Source organism: Entelurus aequoreus, linkage group LG20, assembly GCF_033978785.1.
Source record: "Entelurus aequoreus isolate RoL-2023_Sb linkage group LG20, RoL_Eaeq_v1.1, whole genome shotgun sequence".
Lineage (NCBI taxonomy): Eukaryota > Metazoa > Chordata > Actinopteri > Syngnathiformes > Syngnathidae > Entelurus > Entelurus aequoreus.
In genome coordinates, this window is record NC_084750.1 from 51,276,132 (window position 1) to 51,281,131 (window position 5,000).

Sequence of the window (5,000 nt, forward strand, 5' to 3'; positions counted from 1 at the left end):
TGCTTGGGAACAAGAAGGCCGACCTGCCTTGGTTCCCCGCCGGGGTCAGGAGGTCAAAATTAGTCCCTCTCCTTGCTGGAAGTCACCCAAAAAAAGTCGTGAATTTGCCCAAGTGTCTAGGTGCCCTGCCCTTTAAGAAGGCCGACCACCCTTGGTTCCCCACCTGGGCCAGGAATTCAAATTTAGTCCCTCTCCTTGCTGGAAGTCCCCGAAAAAAAAAGGCGTGAATTTGCCTAAGTGTAAAGCTGGGGTAAAAGCGGGAGTAGCCATGACTCTCTAGTCATTTAAGAATGGCTGGATTTTTTCTAAGTGTCGTCATTTTAGGGTACCAGCACTCCGTGGAGAAAATGCGGCGTGGTGCTTGGGAACAAGAAGGCCGACCTGCCTTGGTTCCCCGCCGGGGTCAGGAGGTCAAAATTAGTCCCTCTCCTTGCTGGAAGTCACCCAAAAAAAGTCGTGAATTTGCCCAAGTGTCTAGGTGCCCTGCCCTTTAAGAAGGCCGACCACCCTTGGTTCCCCACCTGGGCCAGGAATTCAAATTTAGTCCCTCTCCTTGCTGGAAGTCCCCGAAAAAAAAAGGCGTGAATTTGCCTAAGTGTAAAGCTGGGGTAAAAGCGGGAGTAGCCATGACTCTCTAGTCATTTAAGAATGGCTGGATTTTTTCTAAGTGTCGTCATTTTAGGGTACCAGCACTCCGTGGAGAAAATGCGGCGTGGTGCTTGGGAACAAGAAGGCCGACCTGCCTTGGTTCCCCGCCGGGGTCAGGAGGTCAAAATTAGTCCCTCTCCTTGCTGGAAGTCACCCAAAAAAAGTCGTGAATTTGCCCAAGTGTCTAGGTGCCCTGCCCTTTAAGAAGGCCGACCACCCTTGGTTCCCCACCTGGGCCAGGAATTCAAATTTAGTCCCTCTCCTTGCTGGAAGTCCCCGAAAAAAAAAGGCGTGAATTTGCCTAAGTGTAAAGCTGGGGTAAAAGCGGGAGTAGCCATGACTCTCTAGTCATTTAAGAATGGCTGGATTTTTTCTAAGTGTCGTCATTTTAGGGTACCAGCACTCCGTGGAGAAAATGCGGCGTGGTGCTTGGGAACAAGAAGGCCGACCTGCCTTGGTTCCCCGCCGGGGTCAGGAGGTCAAAATTAGTCCCTCTCCTTGCTGGAAGTCACCCAAAAAAAGTCGTGAATTTGCCTAAGTGTCTAGGTGCCCGGCCCTTTAAGAAGGCCGACCTGCCTTGGTTCCCCGCCGGGGTCAGGAGGTCAAATTTAGTCCCTCTCCAAGCTGGAAGTCATTTTAGGGTACCAGCACTCTGTGGAGAAAATGCGGCGTCGTGCTTGGGAACGAGCATTTAATCCCCGCAGGTGAAACCTAAAAAACGGGCCAAGTGATGTCATTAGAGGCCCTATTTTCAGACAGTTTGGCGTATTTCGGTGACGCCGAGGAGTCCATCAGGTCTTCCCGGTCGAATGCGAGGCCTTTTGGGGGCCATAGGTCATCAAAAAGAGTGGGGGACCGGAGCCCTCCTGTGGACTCCGGCCCTAAATGCACCCAGGATTAAAGGCATCATTTCCAGGCCTTTTGGGGCCCCATTTTAAACAGTTTGTAGTATTTCGGTGACGCCGAGGCGTCCGTCAGGTGTTCCCGGGCAATGTGAGGCCTTTTGGGGCCATAAATTACTGTTAATTAGGGGCCCTGGATGCCTTTTGGGGCCCTATTTTCAGACAGAAAACAGCAACCCTCTTACACTGCAAGAGGACAGCGGGGAATTGGAGCCCTCCCGTGGACTCTGGCCGCAATTGCACCTATTAAAAAAAAAAAAAAAAAAAAAAAAAAAAGCATTATTTTCCAGCATTAAAGGCATCATTTCCAGGCCTTTTGGGGCCCCATTTTAAACAGTTTGTAGTATTTCGGTGACGCCGAGGCGTCCGTCAGGTGTTCCCGGGCAATGTGAGGCCTTTTGGGGCCATAAATTACTGTTAATTAGGGGCCCTGGATGCCTTTTGGGGCCCTATTTTCAGACAGAAAACAGCAACCCTCTTACACTGCAAGAGGACAGCGGGGAATTGGAGCCCTCCTGTGGACTCCGGCCGCAATTGCACCTATAAAAAAAAAAAAAAGCATTATTTTCCAGCATTAAAGGCATCATTTCCAGGCCTTTTGGGGCCCCATTTTAAACAGTTTGTAGTATTTCGGTGACGCCGAGGCGTCCGTCAGGTCTTCCCGGGCAATGTGATGCCTTTTGGAGCCATAAATTACTGTCATTAGGGGCCCTGGATGCCTTTTGGGGCCCTATTTTCAGACAGAAAACAGCAACCCTCTTACACTGCAAGAGGACAGCGGGGAATTGGAGCCCTCCCGTGGACTCCGGCCGCAATTGCACCCCTAAAGAAATGCATTATTTTCCAGCATTAAAGGCATCATTTCCAGGCCTTTTGGGGCCCCCATTTTAAACAGTTTGTAGTATTTCGGTGACGCCGAGGCGTCCGTCAGGTCTTCCCGGGCAATGTGAGGCCTTTTGGGGCCATAAATTAATGTCATAATTATAAATGTACAAAGCGCCCCCCAGCAAAGTCACACTGTGAGTGGGGAAGAAAAGTTGGGAAAGTGTGCAAAAATCCCCAAAATGTTCTAAAATCACACCCAGGTTTGAGTGCCACATGTCCCACAGCAGGTCACCCGAGTCCAGGGATGCCCGACATGTCCAAAGTGCCCCCCAGCAAAGTCACACTGTGAGTGGGGAAGAAAAGTTGGGAAAGTGTGCAAAAATCCCCAAAACGTTCAAAAAGCACACCCAGGTTTGAGTGCCACAAGTCCCGCAGCAGGTCACCCGAGTCCTGGGGTGCCCGACATGTACAAAGCGCCCCCCAGCAAAGTCACACTGTGAGTGGGGAAGAAAAGTTGGGAAAGTGTGCAAAAATCCCCAAAATGTTCTAAAAGCACACCCAGGTTTGAGTGCAGCAAGTCCCGCAGCCGGTCACCCGAGTACAAGGGTGCCCGACATGTACAAAGCGCCCCCCCCCAGCAAAGTCACACTGTGAGTGGGGAAGAAAAGTTGGGAAAGTGTGCAAAAATCCCCAAAATGTTCTAAAAGCACACCCAGGTTTGAGTGCCACAAGTCCCGCAGCCGGTCACCCGAGTCCAGGGATGCCCGACGTGTCCACAAGGCTCCCAGCAAAGTCACACTGTGAGTGGGGGAGGAAATTCAGAAATGTAGGCAAAAGTCCCGAAAATGGTCCAAAATCACACCCAGGTGACACCCAGGTTTGAGTGCCACAAGTCCCGCAGCAGGTGACCCGAGTCCAAGGGTGCCCGGCATGTCCAAAGCGCCCCCAGCAAAGTCACACTGTGAGTGGGGGGGAAAAGTGGGAAAAGTAGGCAAAAGTCCCGAAAATGGTCCAAAATGACACCCAGGTTCGAGTCCCACAAGTCCCGCAGCCGCCCACCCGAGTCCAGGGATGCACGACATGTCCAAAGAAATAATAAAAATCCACAAAAATCCGGGGGCCGGATTCCGGCGTACCGCTTCGGCCCGCGTGCCCTAGTTTGGAGACCGATTTTAAAAATTTGCCGTTGACGGCTAGTTTTTTTCCTTATCACACCCACATTTGAGTGCCACAAGTCCCGCCGCGTTCCACCCAAGTCCAGGGGTGCCAAGAGGTGCCCAGCGTGGCCAGGACGCATGCAGCAAAGTCACAGGGGAAGTGGGGTAGAAAAGTGGGGAAAGTCTGGAAAAGGTCGTGAAAATGGTCAAAAATCACACCCAGGCTGGAGTGCAGCAAGTCCCGCCGCGTTCCAGCCGAGCCCAGGGGTGCCTGGAGGCACCCAGCGTGGCCAGGGCGCACCCAGCAAAGTCACAGGGGAAGTGGGGAAAGTCTGGGGGAAAAGTCGTGAAAATGAGCAAAAATCACACCCAGGCTGGAGTGCAGCAAGTCCCGCCGCGTTCCAGCCGAGCCCAGGGGTGCCTGGAGGCACCCAGCATGGCCAGGGCGCACCCAGCAAAGTCACAGGGGAAGTGGGGAAAGTCTGGGAAAAAGTCATGAAAATGATCAAAAATCACACCCAGGCTGGAGTGCAGCAAGTCCCGCCGCGTTCCAGCCGAGCCCAGGGGTGCCTGGAGGCACCCAGCATGGCCAGGACGCACCCAGCAAAGTCACAGGGGAAGTGGGGAAAGTTGGGGAAAAAGTCATGAAAATGATCAAAAATCACACCCAGGCTGGAGTGCAGCAAGTCCCGCCGCGTTCCAGCCGAGCCCGGGGGTGCCAGCAGGCACCCAGCGTGGCCAGGGCGCACCCAGCAAAGTCACAGGGGAAGTGGGGAAAGTCTGGGGAAAAGTCGCGAAAATGATCAAAAATCACACCCAGGCTGGAGTGCAGCAAGTCCTGCCGCGTTCCAGCCGAGCCCAGGGGTGCCTGGAGGCACCCAGCATGGCCAGGACGCACCCAGCAAAGTCACAGGGGAAGTGGGGAAAGGTGGGGAAAGTTGGGGAAAAAGTCATGAAAATGATCAAAAATCACACCCAGGCTGGAGTGCAGCAAGTCCCGCCGCGTTCCAGCCGAGCCCGGGGGTGCCAGCAGGCACCCAGCATGGCCAGGACGCACCCCGCAAAGTCACAGGGTAAGTGGGGAAAGTCGGGGAAAAAGTCATGAAAATGAGCAAAAATCACACCCAGGCTGGAGTGCAGCAAGTCCCGCCGCGTTCCAGCCGAGCCCCGGGGTGCCAGCAGGCACCCAGCATGGCCAGGGCGCACCCTGCAAAGTCACAGGGGAAGTGGGGGATTTTTTCTAAGTACCCAATCGAAAGAGGCTAAAAAGCACCTCTTTTTACCTTCTCTCGATTTTTCCAAGTACAAAATCGAGAGAGGCTAAAAATCCCCTCTTTTTACCTTCTCTCGATCAGACACTTAGAAAAAAAACGGGGGAAAAAAAAAAAATTCTGGGATTTTTTCTAAGTACAAAATCGAGAGAGGCTAAAAAGCACCTCTTTTTGCCTTCTCTCGATTTTTTCCAAGT